Source organism: Haliaeetus albicilla, chromosome 31 (genome assembly GCF_947461875.1).
Source record: "Haliaeetus albicilla chromosome 31, bHalAlb1.1, whole genome shotgun sequence".
Classification (NCBI taxonomy): domain Eukaryota; kingdom Metazoa; phylum Chordata; class Aves; order Accipitriformes; family Accipitridae; genus Haliaeetus; species Haliaeetus albicilla.
In genome coordinates this window covers 2132948-2155484 of record NC_091513.1, presented here as the reverse complement: position 1 = coordinate 2155484, position 22537 = coordinate 2132948, and the positions used below count along the sequence as shown (strand labels likewise).

Genomic DNA, 22537 nt, shown 5'->3' with positions numbered 1-22537 from the left:
GAAGTGGTCCACTCCTCTGGGGCCACAGATCTGTATCTGGGACGCAATTGAAATGATTAATGTAGCTGGCAGAAATCCCCCTAGCAAAGGAGACAGACCTGGCAGTTCCTGAGTCTTGTAGAGAGCAGGGGGTGGCACACAGCCCAGTACTGATCGTAGGATGTAGTCACCAGCAGTAAACACTCTGTACATGCAAAAGCTGCAGGAAACAACACTAACACCATGATGAGCAGAGATGCTGCTGTCCCCGGTCATGAAGCTGGCCATCAGCTGGGGCAGCATGGTGGATCTGTAGAAGATCACCAGGGAAGACCAATACCCCAAGAAGAAGCCCATGGGGGTGTGCAGATGCTGGTTTCCCACCATCCGCATGACGATGAGGTTTTTCCCATGCGCAAACACCATGCGGGTCATGAGACAGAGGAAGAAGAGGTTTGTCTAAGGGCTGGGAACATTCCCCATTCCATAGGTGTGGGGGATTCCATGATGGCCCCATTGGCCTTTCTCCGTGGAAGTTTTTAGGTCCTTCTTTTGCCCTCTAACTTGGTAGGGAACTTATGAGGAAGAACATTCGGTTTGGATTTAGTTGCTTGAGTGTCAGACAGGTAAGTCACTGCGAGTACATTTATTTTGTTTAATTAAAGAAAGAGTATAGCTCCCTGTTCACACAGTCGCTGGGCCACCCTAGTGAGGTAGATAATGAAGAAGTGGGGCGTCCACATTTCTTTGTGGACAACATTATCACAAATTACAAACAGAAAAGAAAAAAACTCACCGAACAACAATGATGACAACAAAAACTAATAAAGGCTGGACCTGCAGTGAGGTACATTCTGAGTCATATGCTGAAGAGGATGGACACTCTGCAGCTTCTGGAAAACATTCAGTCATCAGTGTCCATGCTGCATCCCTGAGGTCCTGATTCCTCATGCTGTAGATGAGGGGGTTCACAACTGGAGGCACCACTGAGTACAGAACTGCCACCAGCAGGTCCAGGGATGGGGAGGAGATGGAGGGGGGCTTCAGGTAGGTAAATATGGCAGTGCTTATAAAGAAGGAGACCACAGCCAGGTGAGGGAGGCACATGGAAAAGGCTTTGTGCCATCGCTGCTCAGAGTGGATCCTCAGCACAGCCCTGAAGATCTGCCCATAGGACAGCACAATGAAAACAAAACACCCCCAAAAAGATGAAAGCACTAAACATGAGAAGCTGAATTTCCCTGAGGTAGGCGTCTGAGCAGCAGAGCTTAAGAATCTGAGGGACTTCACACAGGAACTGGTCAAGGGCATTGCCCTTGTAGAATGGTAGTGAAAATGTATTGGCAGTGTGCAGCACAGCATTGAGGAACCCACTGCCCCAGGCAGCTGCTGCCATGTGGACACAAGCTCTGCTGCCCAGGAGGGTCCCATAGCACAGGGGTTTGCAGATGGCAGCGCAGCGGTCATAGGCCATGACAGTGAGAAGGAAACACTCTGCTGAGATCAAAAAGACTAACAGAAAGACCTGGGCAGCACATCCCAAGTAGGAGATGGCCTTGATGTCCTAGAGGGAATTGGCCATGGCTTTGGGGAGAGTGGTGAAGTTGGAGGCAAGGTCAAGAAAAGACAGGTTGAGGAGGAGGAAGTACATGGGGGTGTGGAGGTGGTGGTCGCACACAATGGCGTGATGATGAGGCCATTTCCCAGGAGGGCAGCCAGGTAGATGCCCAGGAAGAGCCAGAAGTGCAAGAGATGCAGCTCCCGCATGTTGACAAATGCCAGAAGGAGGAACTCAGTGATGGAGCTGCAGTTGGACATTAACTTCCTCTGGGCATGGGGGACTGTCCAAGAGGCAAAAGACAGTGACAAGTTTGAAGAGACTTCTCTAAGCAAAACCGGATGCATCTCTCATAGAAATCCCACTGATATTGCCTCTCCTGTTTTAGGAAGACCTGTGGCAGGTCCCTTTCATGGGCTTGGGTTGGCGCTGGCTGAGGGTGCTCCAGGGAGCAGGGGGGTCTGCTGTGGGCTCTGCAGGAGTCACTCCTGCCCTACAGCAATGGGTACGTAGGAACTCAGTCTCTTCTAAGAAGAAATCCAATTTTGTGACATCAAAAAGCTTTTCAGCATTGTCACTCCAAATTCACCCAGTCCAGAGCCTGAAAATAGTTCCTCCTGGTAGGCCTGACAAAGGAGCTCCTGACAAAAATCAAGCATGAAGAGGAAGCACAGAGAAGGTGGAAGCTGGCTGCTTTCCAGCCTCAGTGGTTCTGTGATTCTGTGCCAGAGAGAGCTCTGTGTGTGTGTTTGTACATGGGGGAACTCTTGCTGTGAGGCCATCTCCATCTTCCTGCTGGGCCAAGGGCTGGTTTGAGGGAACGGACAGCCCTGCCCAGTCCCTTTCCTTCCCCAGACCCTGGCAGACCCTGGAGCAGAGCTGTCTGCAAAGCCTCACATGAGACAAGGCTTCAGCAGGACAGCGGTCAGGTGCTGGGGAAGCTACAAAAGTAGGAGGGTCGTTGGGGAACTGTGATCTGAAGGCCATCACAGGGATCACGATGGGGGGAACTTTCCCCATCCCTGACTGTACCCTCTCCCGTGCTGTGCCTGCAGAGTGGGGTTGTAAGACCACATTTGGGCAGTGGGGCTGGGCCAGCACAGGGACAGGCCAGTGAAAGTGGCCACAAAGAAGCTGCCGGGAAGTGTCAGCAAGGACAGGTACAAAGCAGGAATTTCTATTGCCTTTGTTGTGGAAGTATGTGTGCAGGAAAAGAAAAGCTCACCTGGAGATGCTGGTTGCAAGGGAAGTCAAAAGGAAACAGAAGAGCTTTGGTCACTTGTGAATAGACCAAGGCTGAACAAGGGAAATGCAGGGCTGCTGCTGAATGGGGAAGGTGATTTAATAACAGCAGGCACAGCTGGGGCTGAAGGAATGAATGCCTGCTGTGCCTGAGTCTTTCCTGAAATGGTCTCCAGGCCCCTGGGCTCAGGGAAAGGCTTCAAGGAAGAGGAGAGCATGCATTGGCATGAAAGTCAGGATATCCCACAAGGACAGATGCCAGGTTCTGTCCCTGCAGGGGACTAATCCTGGCAATGGCACAGGCGGGGGGCTGCCTGGCTGGAAGGAGGCATTTTGGAAAGGTGTTGGTGGACAGCGAAATGGACAGGACAGAGCCGTGTGCCTTGGAAGCAAGGAAGGACAGGAGGACCACGGGCTGTACGAACAGGAGCATGGACAGGTGATTGAGGGAAGGGATTATACCGAACATTGTGTCCATATTTCAGACCCAATATAGGAAAGGTGTAGGCAAGCTGGAGCCAGTTTAGCAAAGGGCCCCCATAATGGTCCGAGGCAGGAACACTTTCCCTGTGAGGAGAGGCTGAGGGAGCTGGGCTTGTCCAGCCTGGAGAAAGGAAGATCTGGGGCAAAACATGTAGCAGCATTGCAGTGTTCCCAGGAAGACTGAGTCAGGCTCGTGTCCATGGTACAAGACACAAGGACAAGAGGCAATGGGCTGAAACAAGGGGGTTAGTGCACATATAGAGAAATACATTTCCAACATGAGGATAGCCAGATGCTGGAATCTGTTTCCCAGGGAGTTTGTGTGGGCTCTATCTCAGAATGTGATAAAGCCCTGAGTAATCTGGTCTGGCCCTGGTTTGAGCAGCAGGTTTTTCCAGAAAGCTCCTGAGGTCCCTTCCATCCTGAAAGATGCTGTCCTTCCTTCCCCTTCACGTTTTCAAATGAGGGACAGCTCTCAGCTTCTCCCTGATCACAGAAGTAGTTCACATCTGGTGCAGGGCTCATTTATATGTGCCCCCATACATACAGCCCTGACCATAGCAAGAATCCCTCAATAGGTGTTTGTGTGATTTCCACAGGACTATCAGCAGCTATTAAAAAAAAAAAAAAAAAAAAAAAAGAGAGAGAGAGAAAAACGAAGAAGAAGACATTCATCTTCCAAAACATAAATATATGCAACACAGCATTCTACATCTATGGTAGCAGACTTGAAGTAGTGGAAGGGGTAGCAGGGCATCCTGCTGAAGTGAAATAAGTTAAGTTTTGATTTTGAGGTGGCAGAAGGAGGACATGTATTTCAGGGCTGGCATACAGAGAGAAATAGAAGATTCAAGCAAGCGTGGGGCTGTGATACTTTGGGTGTGAGAAGAGCATGATGAGGGTATTGGAAGAAGGCAGACAGGTTGTGGGGAACTCACAGGCCTTGACCAATCCTTGCTTGACCACAGCTTTGTGTTTGAAGCAACAGCCAGTAAGGACAGAAGGGCATCAGTATGGCTTGGGAGATGCCAGGGTCCGCGTGCAGCGGGTAAATGGGGACATAGCTAAAGTCTGCTGGGAAACCAGCAGAGGCATAGGACAGTGTAGGACAGCCTGCAATGGGGATGACTGAGGGCATTGCAGCAGGTGAGACCACCACCAGCCAACACAACTGAGATCCTTATCCTCTCCACCCTAGCTGCTGTCTCTTCCACTGAGGCCCATGAGAAGACACCAGATCCTTACAGCCCCAGGACATTGTTGCCTCCTCACCCACCCTCTGTGGATCCTGTTCTGCACTCGGCATTGCACACTCCCACATCTCACTGCTCCTTGAAGAGCCCCAAGCATCCCATGAGGGAATGGGTCCCCTTTCTCAGAGGATGGGGGTCAGGGCTTGACTCTTCTGCTTGGTGAAAGATGTCAAAGGTTTTCAAAACCACATTCCATGCTTGGTTTTCCACCTCTAAGCAGTGCCTCTGACTTCCTGCTTCACCAGCCCCCAGCGATGGGTGCTTTTCTGGTCATTCTCTCCATGGCCTTTTCAGGGATGGCCTTCACTGGAGTCCACTAACACGCTCGGAAACTTGGAGGCTTGCTGCTGACTTTTACTTCTCTAGAGTCTTGTTCAATCTTTCAGGATCTGCAGTTCAGGACGTCAGCACCAGAGGGCTCATTAACATGCCAAACACCCTCACAAGTCAAGGATGTTATCAGTATGGGCATGTTTACCTACCTGAAGCCCCTCTCCATCTCCTCACCACGCCAGGACCTGGTGGTGGCAGTTCTGTACTCAGTGGTGCCTCCAGCCATGAACCCCCTCATCTACAGCATGAGGAGCCAGGAGCTCAAGGATGCAGTTCAGAAACTGATGACCAGGATTTTTTTTAGTAGCAATATACTGCACATCTTCTTCTACCTATCACTCATAATGTAATTCATAACAGGCCCAACCTATCTTTTATATGTTTTGTAGTGGTTGATGTTAGTGTTGATTTATTTTTTTTATTTTGTTTTTTCACTTCTGATAATGTTGTCCATGTTTGCAGTGTACAGATGAGTTGTAAGCACGCAAATTGCGTGCGTGGGGGGAGACGAACCTGAGTGAGCACAAACGCCATCTGCTGTTCCTGGGGATCCCATGAATGGCAGTGTCCTGAAGTCACTTCACTTTGAGAGTAACGTCCCCTGGGAAACCAACAGAATGCAGCACTGGGATGTGCTTCCTTGACCTGAAGTCCCCGTGTCCGTTCCTCATGCCTTGGGGCTTCTCTGATGTGTGCAGAGCAGGGCAATACACCGCGGCGCTGAGGCACCTGCCAGCCTCTGGGAGTGTCAAGAGGAGGCCAGAGAGACCCTATGACTGCCGCATTGCAGTGCCCGTGCGTGTGCAAGGGTAGGACCGGTGTCTCTGAACACCTTGTGTGTATGAGGAGTGCATGAGGACAGCTCAGATGTGGACACCTCACAGAGCCCTGACATTTCTGTGTGTGACTGTGGAGTGATTACTGGAGGTGACTTACTGATATGTGTCCCCCCTTAAGGGAAGGTAAACCTCCAGGGTGGAATGCAGTGGATGTGCAAGAGATCTGTTCCGTAATAATTCCTGAAGCAACATAACCTGCAAGCTGAGATGTTAGCAACAGCAGGGGAGCTTGGTGTGCTGACTCTAAGAGAAACAGCACGGAGGGTGGAGCAGAGTGGAGACACCACGGCCAGGCTCTGTGACATCACTACGGGGCTAGGGAACTGGAACTACTGGAACAAGAATGGAAGGTCCCTGCATTGAATCGACTGAAGCAAGGAGGTGAAAGAATGGGGGTTCTGTCAATGCTATGGCCTTACTTCTGATTTATATCATAAGTGCCCAGTTCTGGAGTAGTGACACGCTATATCATGTCCTCTGGGTGAACTTTGCTTATATAATATCATTATACTACCAAAACACACCTCCATCCCAAAAGTTACCCACCTCCAAGGTGCAACCACCCCCCCACGGAGCATGCGCTCTGAATTTTTTCTAGCATATACCTTTAAAAGCAAAGCAAGAGAACTTTATACCAATCAAAGTAAAGGTATGTATGACTAGAGTCACTCAAGCTCCACCTAAAAGAAAAAATAGTACAAAAAGACCCCAAAAGAGGAAGACTGTTAGGGAAGATACCATCATAGACAAGTCAGGAGGACATCGCTGATTTCTGGGACCAGTCAATGGGCTGAGCCTCTCTCTCCCCCCCCATAGGGACACCTACTGGGTGAGATTTGAACACTCGGCTGTACCGAGTACTTCCCCAGGAAACTTAAAATTCTCTCTATATAGAGAGTCGCTTTCTTTTTTGATTTTGCGCACTGTATTCAACATTTGCATGTACTTTGCAGACGGCCTACTTATCACCGGCAATCCAGAAAAACCTGTACTGTTGCTTTAATAGACTGCGCTGCTCATTAATCTAGCTGTGATAGTTTGTTAAGGCAACCAAACTCCCTAAGTTTGGTAATTCTCGTGCGTTGAACGTGGGTAAGCCGAGAGTGCAGTGTGCTATAAGTACATCCGTCATCATGACAGTTACATGACCGGACTTATAGTGCTGAATTGGACATTACTCAGAAACTAAACCTAGCCACCCCCAGTGCCTCTGACATCTGAGGATAAGCTGGAATGCAAGGGGGTTTATTTTCTGCCAAATTCTTTTACCCTTTACTGCAACATTGACTCCAGGAACAACGCCCACTATCCCAGTGAGATTCATCTCACTTGTCTTGGAAAGGCTCATTGCCAGTTCCTCTGTCTGCTGTGATACCCATCCTTGGCTTTCTGGCCTGTGCCTTCAAATACCCAGTATGGAAGAAGCATGCCTGTGGAACATCTCACCTGTGTAGTCAGAAGGGGTTCTGCAAGCATCAGCGACATTGCCCTCTAGAAGAAGGCATTTCTCCCCTTTCAGAAGGCACAGAGCACATCTAGGGGCTCTTAATACACTCAGAAGCACACCCCTCCATGTTTCACCTCTCTGAACTTCCTTCACCATTTCTTTCAGCAATGACCAAAGCAGAAAAAGGTTCTTCCTCATAGGTGTCCTACCAGGAGAGAGTGCAAAAGAAGGACCTTAGCCTCCCACAGTGTCACAGAAGAGCGGAATGCACCTCATTCAAAAGAGAGCAGCAGCAGTATGTTGTATTGAGGTAAAATAATAATTTGACAGAGTTCAGTAAGTTCAATGGAATTTAACAAACTTTTAACCCTGGTTTGACAAGGTTCAGTAAGTTTGATGGCAAGGTTCACCTTACTATTTATATATAGAGAGAGAACATTTATAAAGCTATAGAAATCAAATTAATATAGCCACAAAAGCATAGGTATGAAATGGATAAAACCTTCTTTACTAAGATCTAATGGAGTGAAGAATTATAAGTGTGAATAGAAACAAAAGGAAAAGGCCAGGCTGGGCTCGCCCACTTCACCAGGCTGCAGAATAAGCCCTGACTGGCCTGGTATGTGCGTGGGGGGACTTCAAGAGGGTGGAAGGCTGCCTGAGAGGTGGTGGGGCATGGACAAGCTGGAACATGCCCAGACACTATGGCCCCTTTCTAGGACGCCTCTAAGGGGCCCCAATAACAAGTCCTGTCACGTGCAAAGAAAGGCCCAGTCTTATGAGCCGGACTGGGAGGCTCCCACATCCCAGCCCAGCCCTGCAGGGTGGCCATACAGGGTTACTGGGGCAGAGTCTGGGCTTTGCACGGTGCAGCAAGACACAGGCCTTGTGAGCTGTGAAAATAGAAAACCAGGACCAAATGCCAACCTCAGAAGAACATGTGCATGGGGACAAAGAGGAAAAGACCCAAAGGGAATGCCCAGAAAGAACCATATGAATGAGAAAAAACAGCCAATGGGCCTGTGAACTGCAAATTTCATTTTGAGGTATCGCACTCAGAAGATGAGTGGTGGTGGTGGTGAGCTCCCTTTCCCCATGGTTGGGTTGTAGGGGATCTCAGAGCTACCTGTAAGACTTGTGTGGGGTACAGTCGGGTGCTACATGTTTTGCCTTGTCCTTAGGTTGATGACCTGATTGGATGTTTCAAAAAACTCCAGATGACTGAGGGAGGGGAGAGATCAGGAGTGGGCTGGGACTTGCCTGGGTCCACCTGAGCCACACCAGCCAAACCCAGTACACTCTGTTTATATCATGTCAAAGGATGGGGAAGGGGGTGGTGGTGGCTGATGGAAATGCATTGAATACTGCAGGAGCTGAGCAGGATGCAAATGGTATGGAAGAAGGGGTGGAGATTGTCCTGGGTCTGGCTGGGATGGAGTTCATTGTATGGTGCCGTGTTTTGTGCTGATGGCTAAACCAGCATTGATAACACACTGGTGTTGTAGCTATTGCTGATCAGTGCTGGCATAATGCCACGGCCTTCTCTGTTTCTCGTTCTGACCCCCCAGCGAGGAGGCTGGGGATGGGCAAGAGGCTAGGAGGGGACAAAGTCAGGAGAGCTGACCCCAACCAACCAGAGAGGTATTCCGTGCCATATGGTGTCTTGTTGAGAGATAAAACTGGGAAGAGACTTTCTCCAAAGTAGCCATTGCTGAGAGATTGCTGGGCGTCAGTCTGCTGCTGTGAATGATTGCTTCTCCATCCTTTGTTTCGTTTCCTTTTTTCCCCTCCACTTACTAAACTATGTTTCTCATCAGCCAGGAGTTTTGCTCGCACTGTTGCCCTCCCAGTTTTCTCCCCTATCCTGCTGTGGGGGAGTGAGTGAGTGACTGGGTGGGGGTTTAGCTGCTGGCTGGGGTCACTGCACCACATGAGCACATAGCAAACAGGTTAGTATGAGCTTGTGAGGTCCCTGCTGCCTGAGTAACTGATAGGCCAAGAGTAGGCTCATGGCTTGTGAAGGAGCTTGTGAGGTCACTTTGGCAAAGTAGCTGATAGGCCAGGACCAGGTGCAAAGCTTGCATAGGTGCTTGTGAGGTCACTGGAGACTGAATACCTCAACAACCAGTAGATGGCAAATAGGGGGATATGTGCTTGTGAGGTCGCTCTCAGCTAGAGTAGCTGATAGGCCCAGAGCAGGCCCATGGACTGTATAGGTTCTTGTGAGGTCACTGCTTCCTGGATAGCTGACAGGGCTGGAGCAGAAACGTGGATGAGAGGAAATGGCCTCAAGTTACAGCAAGGGAGATTTAGGTTAGATATTAGGAAAAATTTCTTTACCGAGAGGGTTGTCAGACATTGGAATAGGTTGCCCAGGGAAGTGGTTGAGTCACCATCCCTGGAGGTATTCAAAAAGCAAGTGGACGGGGTACTTCAGGACACAGTTTAGTGGGCATGGTTGATAGTTGGACTCGATGATCTTGAAGGTCTCTTCCAACCTAAATGATTCTATGTGGTTTGTGCGGGTGGCTGTGAGGTCACTGAATCCCGAGTAGCCGATAGGCCAGGCAAAGGCCAAAAGCTTGTGTAGGGCGTTGGGAGATCATTGTGCCTGAATACTTCATAGGCCGGGAGAAGGCCTATGGCTTGTACAGGTTCTTATAAGGTCACTCATGCCTGAGTAGCTAATAGGCCAGGAGCAGGCTTATAGATTGTGTAGGTGCTTGTGAGGCTACTGGTGCCTGAGCAGATGATAGGCCAGGAGCTGGCACATGGCTCGTGAACGTCTTTGTGATGTCAGCAGTGCCTGAATACCTGATAAGCCAGGAAGAGGTACGTGGCAGTTGTAGATGCTATGACATCACCTGTGGCTGAGTGGCGGCTGGACCAGGAGCAGGCACATGGCTTGTGTAAGAGCTTGGGATTTCACCGGTGCCGGAGTAGCTTTTAGGCAAAGAGCTGGCATATGGCTTGTGTGGGTGCTTCTGACGTCATCGAAATAATATTTAGGCCCCACTGAAATGCGGCTTTTTGGAAGAACCATCGTCAGTGGAAGCCCATACACAGCGCGCGCACACACACGTGTGACAGTGTAACTTGTGAGTGCACAGCGATGGCCGTGGGAGGGTGTGAGGTCACATCCCCAATGGCACCCCATGGCTGTGGGGCTCGGAGCAGAGTGGCCGCGTGCATCACAGGGGCATCATGAGGGACGGGATCCGCCCGGCCCCGTGTCTGCGAGGCCGAAGGAGGTGCCCCTGCAGCCCTGGCTGGAGCAGTCGGGGTAGGGGTGGCTCGGGGGCACCGCAGGGATGTGCCTGGGCACAGCGCCAGGAGGAAACCACAGACTTCCTCCGGAGCGCGGGGAGCTCTGCGAGGTCACATGGGCTGTGGTTTGTGCACCTGCAGGCTGCAGCTCCCGAGCCACCCGCGGGGAATAACGGCCCCTCGGTGACATGCCGAGAGTCAGGGACACATTTGAGCCTCTGGGCTGCATGTCTGCTGCTGGGCAGGGACATGTCCCAGCTCCGTCTCCGGCTTCTGCGAGGGACCCACCATGGGGCTCTCCGGGGAGGGACGAACGAGCCGGCACTCGTGGAATGGAGCTCTTCCCCTGGCCAAGGCCCTTTCCCAGCTGCTGCTCCCAGCAGAGCGGGGTCTGAAGCAGGGGCAGGGGCTGTTTCCTTCCCTTCCTGACACAGCCCCCGGTGCAGTCTCAGCCCTGTGATTCCCATGGCACAGGGGTGGCTGGACACTCGCACCTGGGGCTCTTGGATGTGCCCGGTGCAGGAGATGCTCAGTGCTCCCAGTCCACACGGCACAGTTCAGGGGGTGAAAAACCTGTTCCCCCCCACAACTGGCCCTGTCTTGTGTCGGCCCCCCACCACAGTGACGTGACACCTGTAGCGGAGCCATCTCTCATATATGGTCATGAATGGCACTGGAGAAGTTCATTGGAGGGCTGGGCTGTGTCGGAGGGGAGATGGCTCCCGATAATGTCTAAAAAGGTGCTGCTGCTTCAGTTGGCTCCTCCTATAGCTGGGTTGGCATCTGCAGACATATATAACCCTCCCATTGCTGTTGTCCCCGTGAGTTCCCGGGAGCCGTGACAGGGAGTGGGGTGCAGCAGTGCTGCGTCGGCAGGGCAGGACTCTCAGGATGGGGACAGAGGGACTGGTGTTCCCGCAGGTGCTGTGGCTTCTCCTCTGGGTCCAGTTGTGCAGGGGTAAGTGCCGGTTCCCTCATCCCACTTCCTGGGGCCAGTGGGGTCATGGGGATCCCACTGGGAATGCGGTTCCTTTCCAGGCTCCCCTGAGACAAGGGTCAGAAGGTGTTCAAGCCCATGGACCTTCTGCCTTTCCCTGGGCCTGTCTGCACTTATGGCAGCCCATGCCTGGCTGCATTTATAGACACCTCATCCTGGGTTACCCTTTTGGGACCCCTTGTTCCCCAGTGCTGTACCCTTGAGGCTGGCGGTGGCCCAGCTGGTGATGGCAGCACTCAGCGATCCCCAGGGCACAGCCAATCTCTAGGGTGCCCTGGAGGGTTTGTGTGCTGCTCACTGCCCCCAGGCTGCAGGGGAGTCCCGACCCCAGGAAGGCAGTTTGTGCCCCACGGAGAGAAGGGGACAGGGCTGTCTGCACCCACAGGTGGCAGAGAAGTTTCCTTCCTAGGGGCCCTGGCCAAGCACGGGGGCTGGGCTGATGCCAGGGGTGAGGAGGGGACATGCGTTGGGGTTATCTCTGGGGTTGTCTCGGTGCTCCCTGAGGACATGGAAAGCTCAGGGTGTGGTGTGGGTTTAGGTGGTGCCAGGGCAGGTGGTGGGCAGGGGAAGCTGTGGGCCTGGGGGCACGGGGCTGTGCAGGGTGTGCTGGGCTGGGGAGGAGATGGTGCCCTGGGCAGGGCCCGGGGGCACAGTGTGGAGGTGGACATGGGCATGGGGCTGTTGGAGTGGAAGGAGGTGCCAAGGGCTGTGAGATGGTGAATGGCCCAGCAGGGCTGGCGTTGGGCACCCCCAGCCTGCACAGCCCGTGGGGAGAGGAGGGGCTCCCACAGTGGCCTGGGGACAGCGTGGAAGGGGGAGGGCTCCCATGCTGGTGCCTGTGACTCCGCGTGGGAAGGGGGGCTCCCAGACCTGCAGTCTGGGGCTCGGTGCTCTTCTGACTGGTCCCATGTTGGTGTTTGAAGGAGCTGCAGAGGTGAGGCTGGAGGGTGGCAGCTGGCGCTGTGCTGGAAGAGTGGAGGTGAAACAACAGGGCCAGTGGGGGACCGTGTGTGGTGTTTACTTATGGGACATGAGTGATGCTGCAGTGGTTTGTAAGCAGCTGGGCTGTGGATCTGCTCTTGAAGCTCACAGGGAAGCACACTTTGGGCCAGGATCTGGCCCCATTTGGATGTTTGGTGTAGAGTGTGATGGCACCGAGACTGCCCTGTCTGACTGCACAAACACAGAATGGACTCGAAAGTACTGTGATCACATTTGGGATGCTGGAGTGACATGTTCAGGTAAGGGGCCAGCCCATTCCCTACCTTTGTGGCCAGGATGGGGGAAGGGACCTGGCTGCACCCTCAGGGAACAACGGAGGGGTACTGGAGCAGGTCCTGGTGTGGCCAGGCACACAGCCGAGCTGTGACTGTCATTGCTGGTTTCCCTGGTCCCTGAGGAACGTCCTGGGCAAACTCACCACTGCCTGGCCTGGGACGTGGCTCAGCCCACCTTCCATCGGAGCCTCCGGCTGGGAGATGAATGCCATGCCCTGCTCCGCAGTCTCCTTTGGTTCCCATCTTTCTCCTCCCATTCAGCCAGGACCTGTCTGGCAGCACCGAGGACCAGGTCTCACCATGGCAGAGGCAGTGAGAGCAGCTCACATGGCCGCCCACAGTCCTGAGGAAGGGCCCAAGGTGGCCGGGGACTTTTGGGTTGTGTCCCCTGGCAGACATGAGTTCCCCAAAGCAGAGGGGCTGCTTAGAGGGGAGGAGTGCTGGGCTTGGGCAGAAGAACAGGGTGGCCCATGGCCACTTCATTCCTCTTCCAGGCTCACCCCATGAGAGCCAGCCCACAGGGAAACAGCCCTGTGCAGGCAGTGCTGACCTGCTGCCCAGTCTTTCCTGCCTACCCCAGCCCCTGCCTGCCCTGTGCCACAGGGGATTTGCCAGCACTTTCTGGTTCTCCTTGGTGCCCGTCCTTGCACTGGGAGCTTGTGTCAACCCAGGGCTGCTCCTTTGCCCACTCTCCTGCCCTCTACCCAGCTGTTGGCCAGGGATGTGCACACCTGGCAGCGTACTCTGGCCCTGGCTGAGGACCCCCTCCCCAGTCAGGCACTGGAGCTGGGGGCTGGTGAAGACAGTGACAGCAGGTACACCCGCACCGCCTCTGTGCCCTGTCCCACCTAATAGCAGTGCCCCAATGGCCCGAGAACCACCTGGGAATGGGGTGCATTTCCAGTGGCTCCGAGGGGTTCCTGAGCCTGGCTCCGAGCTTGGTGGGGCAGAGCAGGCTGCAGCAGTCATTATCATCTGGGCTGGTTCTCCTGGATCCAAACTGCTCACACTACTGCAGTGCTGGGGAGACCATGCCAGGCAACACAGGGAACCTTGTGTGGGAGCAGTTTGTCTGAGCAGTACCTGTGGCTGTGAGTCTGCGACAGACACGCAGCCTCAAGTGCTCTGAGGCTGTAGAGATGGGGTGCGTGGGGGTCTGGATGTGCCTGTGTCACAAACAACCTCCCCAACAACTTCCTCTGGGATGTGCAATGCGCAGTTTGGTCACAGCTTGCTAGGAGGTGATGTAGGGCATGGGCATTTCACTGCCAGAGGGCTTTGGGAACTCCCAGTTTTTATGGTTTTTTTCCAGGATTTGTCCGGCTGGTGGAAGGGAAGAGCCACTGCTCAGGACGAGTGGAGATCCGTGACGGGGACCAGTGGAAAACTGTTTGTGATTCACATTTTAGTCCCAAAGATGCTGATGTGGTCTGCAGGGAGTTGCAGTGTGGCGTGGCCCTGCCTGTCGCTGGGCCAGCTCACTTTGGAGAAGGGGTCAGTCCCATCTGGGATGGAGAGCTGCAGTGTGTGGGGAATGAATCCCGCCTCACCTCCTGCCGCAGAGGGTCCTCCAGGGACCAGCCCTGCACCCACGCGAACAGCGCTGTTGTCACCTGCACACGTAAGGACTCAGGGAGGTGTTGAACACCAGGGCTGTGCCAGGGGTTGGGGAAGAGAGCAAGGACTGTGCTGGGCAGGTGTGAGGACAGGAGGGATCATGGGATTTTTTGTAGCATGAAAAGAGTGCAGAAGGAGAAGAAAGGCATGCTGTTCCTCTGGCCTCTCCGCTAGCTACCGAGGGTACACGAGCACCAATCCACCCTCTCTCCTCCTCCTCTGTCCCCACAATACACAGGATTCAGGCTGGTGAACGGCAGCACAGCGTGTGCAGGGAGGGTAGAGGCCCAGGTGTCGGGGACCTGGGGGACCCTCTGTGCCTCCCACTGGGATCTCTCCGATGCCCACGTTCTCTGTCGTCAACTCAACTGTGGGTTTGCTGAGTCCATTCCTGGAGGAGAGCATTTTGGGAGAGGGACTGGCCCTGTCTGGAGAGACTCATTCCACTGTGACGGGACAGAAGCCCATCTGGGACAGTGCCCAGTGATCACCCTGGGAGCCTCACCATGCTCCCACGGGAACAACGCTGCTGTCGTTTGCTCAGGTGAGTGCTGGAAAAATGCTGCGTTAACTCCATTTGCCCTTTGTGTGTGATGTGGCCACCCAAAGCAGGGATCCCACGGCAGTGCAAGGCTGAATTTCTCCTTGGAGAAACCCTGGCTTCCCCAGGAGCCATCTGGAGGGCTTTGCCTGCTCAGAGTGACTGTTCTACTTTGGGAGAGCTGAGGGCTGAACAGAGGCAAGCATCTGCCACCCAGGGCAGTGGCTCAGGTCCCAGCACCACCACCAGGCCTGGGCTCCTCCATTCTCCTACTGTGGGACAAGCCCAGGACAGGGCTGCAGGGCTGTGCTCCACCTCTCTGGCTGCAGACAACTGCATCCCATCCCCAGAGAGAGCTCTGCAGAGCCTCATCCCACCACCCAGGCAGCAGGTGCCTGGGTGCCCCCAACAGCATCAGACCTGGGTGTGAGCTGCAGAGAGGGCCCGGGTTTTGCTCTTGCTTCTCATCAGCAAAAGGCTCGATCTTGTTGTGTGTGATCAGAAAATCCCCCCTCGCCCTGCTCCCTGAAGGATGCCATGCTCCCCAGTGCCACCAATGGCTGTGGCATCTCTGCTCTCCCCAGGCTCAGCTGGCTTTGCATCCCTGCGGCTGGTGGGTGGAGGGAGCCGGTGCGACGGACGAGTGGAGATCTTCCAGAATGGGACGTGGGGCAGAGTCCTGGACGACCAGTGGGACATGCAGGAGGCCAGCGTGGTGTGCCGGCAGCTGCGGTGCGGAGAGGCAGGGACAGCCTACAACCCCCCAAAGCCTGAGCGAGGGACGGGTCCCGTGGGGCTGCGAGGGGTCCGGTGCGCAGGGCACGAGGCCAACCTGGCCCTCTGCAACACCTCCCTGCCCGAGAGTGCACCGGCGGCAGGGGTTGCAGAGGACGTGGGAGTCATTTGCTGGAGTGAGTGGTGATGCACGGGCCCCCCAGGTGATGGGGTGAGTGGGCAGCCGGCCCCTGACAGCAACTGGGGTTTCTGCCCACTACAGGGAGCCGGAGGGTCCGGCTGGTGAATGGGGCCGGGCGTTGTGCTGGGAGAGTGGAGATCTACTACCAGGGCATCTGGGGGACTGTCTGTGACGATGGCTGGGACCTGTCTGATGCCGCCGTCGTTTGCCACCAGCTGGGCTGTGGAGGGGCAGTGGAGGCAGCTGGCTCTGCTCAGTTTGGGGCAGGCTCCGGGCAGATCTGGCTGGATGATGTCAACTGCTCTGGCTCCGAAGCTGCTCTCTGGGACTGCCCTGCCAGTCCCTGGGGGCAGCACGACTGCGGGCACAAAGAGGATGCGGGAGTCATCTGCTCAGGTCTGTGGCGGGAGCTGTAGAGGGAACCTGGCTCTTGCAGAGGCCAGGACACAAGGAGAGACGGGCATGGCCAAGGCTGTCCCTGGCTGCCTCTGAGCTCCTGCCCGAGCATGTCCTGTGGACACCCATGCACGGGTACCCTCAGTCCCACTGCGGGTCCCTAGGGAGCTCAGTTGTCCCCAAGGGTTAGCAGGAAGGGCAGGGGTGTCTGTCCATCAGGGACTTCTCTCTGCCCTTGGGTGCAAGGGGGACGTGCTGGCCCTGGCGCTGCCCGGCTAAGGGCCTGGGGGGTGCAGAGGTGTCCTGGCTCCCACAGCCCCAGACCAGCCTGATCCCCCTTGGTGCCTTTCCTCCCAGAGTTCGTGGCCCTGAGGCTGGAGAACAGTGATGGCTGCTCCGGGCGCCTGCAGGTTTTCTACAACGGGACATGGGGCAGCATTTGCTCCAACTCAATGACTCTCGCCACGGTGTCATTGGCATGCAAGGAGCTGGGCTGTGGGGAAGGAGGATCCCTGGAAACACAGCTGCCTTACGGAAGGGTGTCTGGCCCTACGTGGCTGGATTATGTGCAGTGTGGGGAGAAAACCAGCTCCTTCTGGCAGTGTCCCTCTGCTCCCTGGAACCCACGGTCATGTGAAGACCCACGAGAGGAGACCCACATCACCTGCAATGGTAACTCTGAACCACCCGGGCACCCCAGTGTCATCCCAGCTCCAGTTCCCTGCTGGGTATGGCCAAACGTAGAGAAAGAGCTTGGAGGGGCTTTCCCTTTCCATGTCAGACCCTTCTGCTGCTGGTGGCAGAAAAGCGATCACAGCCACACACGTCCAGCAGCAGTTGCCACCCAGGTTGCCAGCAGCGCCTGGGGGAGGCAGAGGCATCTCCAGGTGAGGTCTCAGAAGAGACCAGACAGGGTTCGGAAGAGCCTCCCTTCCATAGACACGCTCCTGCTGCTCTGTTAAACAGGGACCTTTCGGGGCTGAGCAGTCGGGGTCCCCCCACAGTCCTGTGCTTGTCCCCTCAATGACCAGGGTTCAGTTGCTGCGGTGATCGAGATGGCAGAGGGAGGCACAAGCAGAGCTCAGCCCTGCTCTCTTCTGCACGATCTCCCAAACCAGCCCTTTCATCACAGTGTTTCCTTCGTCAGGGAGACGCCCAGAAATGCCCTCGATCCCGCTGGCCCCGTGCCCCAACTCCACGACGTGCACAGGTAGGGAGCTGCTCCTCTGTGGGTGCTTCTTGTCCGGCAGGGCTCTGCCTGCTGTCTCCGTGCCATGGGAGGTCTTTGCCTTCTCCAGACAGGGAGAAGATTCGTGCCGTGGGAGGTGAGGACAGGTGCTCGGGCAGAGTGGAGGTCTGGCACCGTGGCTCTTGGGGGACGGTGTGCGACGACTCCTGGGACATGCAGGATGCCGAGGTGGCGTGCAGGCAGCTGGGCTGTGGCCCCGCGGTGTCTGCCCTGCATGAGGCTGCGTTTGGGATGGGGACGGGCCCCATCTGGCTGGAGCAGGTGGAGTGCCGTGGGACAGAGCTGTCTCTGCAGGACTGCTGGGCCCGGCCTGGGGATGGCGGTGCTTGCCGGCACAAGGAAGATGCTGGTGTAAACTGCTCAGGTGAGTGGCAGGGCTGGGACCCCTTGCTCAGGGGGAAGGCCGTTTGCCCCCTTGGTCCTGGCATGGCCTGTAACCTCCCAAGAGCAAGAACATTTCTGCAGAGTGCAGGAGCCTGGTGCCAAGTGGGGAGCAGCCTCGGTGGAACTGGACGTCTTCTGGCCATTGCCTGTGGGGCCCTGCAGCCCCAGGGTTATCCCCTGGGCTGCCTGTGCCATCCTGCCTGCCACCCACAGCAGAGGCACTGAGCTTTATCCCGGCCTTTCTTTCTAGCACCACAGGAGAGGCAATTTGGGTGGGATGTGTCAGGGACATCCACAGACACACACACGGTGTGTTGGGGGGGAGGCTCCCCGCTCCCCGCACACCCACCCTCTCAGCCCAGCTCTCCTTTTCCTCCTCTGCAGCTACACCCACGACAGCAGCAGTCCCAGCCCGAGCAGGTAACTTGCCTTGCCCCTGGGGCTGGGTAGCCCCAGGGCAAGACTGTGACCCCCAGCTGGGTGGAAGGGGCTCCTTGCTGAGGTGTGAAACTCCCAGGAGAAGGCACTGGTCTGGTGGTGAGGGGGGTAGGGAAGGTTGTAATTTACTCATCGGGGTAGAAGCTTCTCCATCGCTCATCCCTGGGGCCCTCCACCCCCTGCTGCCTTGTGCAATGGGGGTCAGGAATGGTGCTTTTCCCACCTCACCCAGGCCTGGTGCTGGCCTTTCCATATTCTTGCCCACACAGATTCCCCCCGGGGCCGTCTGAGTGGCAGCGGGAGAGTCTCAGTGCCCATCATCATCTGCATCATCCTGGGGGCCCTTCTCTGCCTGCTCCTGGCCCTCCTGGCTGGGCAAGCACTAAGCACCAGGGCTGGGCGCAGAGGTTGGTCTTTCCACAGCAGTCCCAGGGGGAAATACCTCCTGGAAGGGCTGCGGGGTGTCAGTGAGGGGCACAGGCAGAGCTGGAGGGTGACACCGTGTGCTGCCACCTGTCCCATGCACCACCCCATTGAGTGCTTGGCTGTGGGGCACCAGCAGCAAGGGGTGGAGAGAGCCCAGAGGCGGGGGGAGGTAGCGATGGGGCGAGGAAAGAAATGGCAGAACAGGGCTGGGGGAAATGTGAGCAGAAGGGAGATGGCCAAGGCTGGCAATGGTCTGGGTAGTGCTGGTGGGGGGACTCTGGGACAAGGGAGACGATGGGAGGAGTGCAGGGCAGAACGGTCCGTCCCCGTGGTGTCAGGCCCGCAGGCTGTCCCCTCTGCCCAGCCCTGCCCACCCCCTGAATACTCTAGACCCATGGGGCAGATAGGGGAAAGCTCCAGGTGGAAGAAACATGGGAGCTGCTCCAGGGTCAGACAAGGGGTGCATGACCCTGGGGCCAGAGGGGCATGAGTGCTGTCTCCGATGGGATGATGTGAGGGTGACGCTGCCCCAGATAATCTCCACGGTGACGTTGCCCTCACTGGGGATGTGGCAGCTGTGCCTGGACAGTGCAGTGGGGCTGTGCCATCGGGCCAGTCCTGGGCTGGCCCAAGAAACAGGTTTGGGGCAGCGCAGTGTGATCCCATTGCCCCTCTGCCTGTCCCTCTGCCAGCCCTACCTCTGTCCCCAGGCTCCAGGAGTGCTCAGGAGCCCTTCCCTGAGGGCCTGTATGAGGAGATTGGTTACAGCCCAGCGTGGGAGAAGCAGGCGAGGTTTGGTCGCTCAGGTGGGTGTGGGTCCTCCCTGGAGGCACATCTGCAGGACCCTTTCCCCTGGCCCCAACCCTGGGCTGATTCCCTGAAGCCCCCCAGCCCACGGCCCCCCTGGGGCCACGTGGTCTGTGGGAAGACCATCCAGGTCCTGGGCCTGGAAGGGGAGCTTTCTCCCAAACAAACAGCTTTGCCTGTCCCAGCTGGACAGCCCCTCTCTTCCTGCCCCTGCACCCCAAGGACACCCGCGGAGTGAGGGAAGGGGCTGTCCTAGGGCAGCTCTGGGAGCACCTTTGAGACAGGGTTTGCCCCAGGGAGGCAGAGTGATTTCCCAGCCCTCCTCCCCACGCAGCCCCAGCTCTGTGGGTCCCCCTTCCCCAGCAGCACTGACCACGAGCCAGGTCAGTGGCGCTCACTTCATAATAGCCACCGTGCATCTCTGCAGGCTCCTATTCAGAGGAGTCCCTGACCCAGCTGCAGCCCTACCCTGGGGTCAGCGAGGAGGAGGATGGTCTGGGATCAGCACCAGGTAACAGAGGCAAGAAGGAGTTGATCTCCCTGAAGACCTGTGATGGGCAGAGGTGTCTCTCAGTGTCACCGCTGGAGATGGGGAGGACATGGGGGTCTCCTGTGGTGCTGCCAATACCCGTGTCTCAGCCCTGTGTCCCTGCGCATCTTCGCTCTGCTCTGCAGGATGTATCTTCTCACTGTCACCAGCTCGCCTCTCTTTTCAGATGTTCTTGTCCTACCTGGAGGTGACCCAGCAGATGGTTATGATGATGCCAGGGAGGTTTCTGATCCCACGGAGGATGTTGCCCCTGGGCAGGGAGAGAGGGAAATGCCCAGGGAGCCAGAGGAGGGAGCAGAGCCCAGGGATGCACCCGGAGGTGAGAGGGAAATTTAGCACTGCTGGTTCCTGGGGTTCCAACCCTGGGGCCACCCAAGTCACTGCTGTCCTGAGACCCCAGCCTCCTGGGAAGGGGGAACCTGTCCCAGGCGTTTTCCTTGGAGGGACTAGGGGTAGGAGAAGGAGCTGAATGTGGTGAGGAGCAGGGAGGAAGATGCTGTACAGACCCCATGGGCCGAACTGCATTGTCCTGCCTTGCTGCTTGCAGGGGCCAGCCTGCGCTCCTGGACAAGTGCTGGGGTGCCTGGAGCTGAAGGAGACACGTGGCCCCTGTCCCTGGGGAGCATGGGCTATGATGATGCTGAAGAGGTGTCTCTGGCACATCCCCCTGAGGACACAACGGCTGTGACACCAGAGCTCTGTGCACAACAGTCCCAGAGCCCCAGGCCATGAGAGCCCATCCCTGCTGTGCAGCTGCGTGCAGCCAGGAGGGAGAAGAGGTCTGTGGAGCTGGGAGAGCCGTGAGCACCTGGGAACCATGTTGCTTGTCTCATGGGCAACAGAAACCGCCTGGAGTTTCCCCTATTTTTATTCCCGTTTTTATGCTGTGCATCATCTTTGTTCCTAATAAAAGTCTCTGGGGGCTTTGACCTGGAGCTGGTGCTTGCCTGCCCAAGTGTGAGGGCATCTTCCTGAGGCTGAGGAGGAGGAGCAGAGAACAAAGTCATGGAGGTGGGGAAACGGGCATGTCTCAGGGACAGCAGGCTTGGGGTCAGGCTGTGGAGCAGCGAGAGCCCATGGTCCCTGGGGAATAATCCTGCTGACAGAGACATTTCCATCCTGCTGACCACAGGCAGTTTCTAGTCCAAATGGCTCTCTGATAGGTCCCGTGATGCACCCCAGTGGGAGCACTCATTTCCTCGCCCTAGGGTTTCCCAGCTGCTCTTTGCCTCAGGCAGGGCCTGGGCCATGCTGGTCCCACAGTGCAGAGGCCATGACAGAGCTGCCATGTCAGGGTAAGCCCTGAGGTGGCCGCAGTGCCCTGAAAACCCCAGCCAGCCCCAGGGGGGAAGATGGCCCACGGATTACCTCCCACCATGGTTAGGAGGCAGCTCTGCTCCCCACTGCCCCAGCACAGGGTGTAGAGCCGCTTTCTGGGACACACGGGGCTGGGATTCCCTCTCCTCATGCTCTGCCAGGACCCCAGTCTCCATGGGCTGCTCCTGCTGCCTTGGGCCCTCGCAGACCCTGAGCACTCTTGTCAAGGCACTGAGCTGCCTTCTTTCTGAGCAGAGGCTGTAAGGCCCCACGGCAGCCCTTGAACCCCCTCCTCCTGCTCTCCTCCAGCCCCCTGCCCTCCTGCTGCCTCACCAGGGATGTCAGTTTGGATTTGTGTCAGGGCGGTACTTGTGTGCGGGTACAAGAGGGATGGGAGCAGGGGGGATGGGGGCACCTTTCCCTCAGCACTGTTGGAGGGCTGGGAGGATGGAGAAAGTATCCCCAAGAGATGTGTGCTGCAGCCAGAAGCCATGGTCCAGCCTCTGGCCTGGAGAAGGGCTCATCTGGGAGGATGCTCACGTGGGCACATTTCCATGGCAGAGGAGATTTTGTGTCCCTCCCCTAAAAGAGGCACTGCTGGGAGCTGATCCAGGGTTCCTCTCCCTCAGCTGTGGCTTTCACCTGCCCCAGTGCCCATGGGCAGAGAAACCTCTTATGCAGGAACCAGGCGGGGAGAAGGGTTTGACACCTGGGCAGGACCTGGTGCCCAAACTTCCCTCCCTGCTCCCACTGGTGGGTCTCCACACCCCTCTGGCACTTCCCCAAAAGGCTCCTCTGCTGCGGGTTGGAAGGTGCATTGGCTGTCTGTGGCAGGGTTCCCTCTGGGGAGTTGGTGGAGCTCAGTACTGCTGCAAGCAGCAGGATCTGGCCCGAGGGGAGAAGAGGTGGCTGTCACCAACATCCTCTCCCACTTCAGCATTGCCCCATTCTCTGCTGGGAGCTCCTCCATCCCTGGGGTGATCCTGGGGGGATCTGGGAGAAGCCCAGGCACACACATCCCTCTGCCCCATACCCCAGAGCCTTCCTGCTGGCAGACCCCATGGGAGAGCAGCGTTCCCAAGGTGAGACCCCCACGGTCATGGGTGACATACATGGGCACTGCAAGCACAGCCTCCATCCCCTGGAAAACTCCCATGGGGGCAAGCTCCAGCCCTGCATCTCGGCGAAGTAAGGTATAAAAGTGAAGTAAAGAAGGGGGGA

The 22537-nt window shown here is 56.3% G+C and overlaps 2 pseudogenes; one reads left to right on the top strand and one right to left on the bottom strand.

Annotated features, from left to right (window-relative positions):
- Nucleotides 1–771: 771 nt before the first annotated feature.
- LOC138683144 (olfactory receptor 14J1-like) lies at nucleotides 772–2557 on the bottom strand (annotated as a pseudogene).
- Nucleotides 2558–4157: 1600 nt separating this feature from the next.
- Nucleotides 4158–20803, top strand: LOC138683143 (antigen WC1.1-like; annotated as a pseudogene).
- The last annotated feature ends 1734 nt before the right edge of the window (nucleotides 20804–22537 follow it).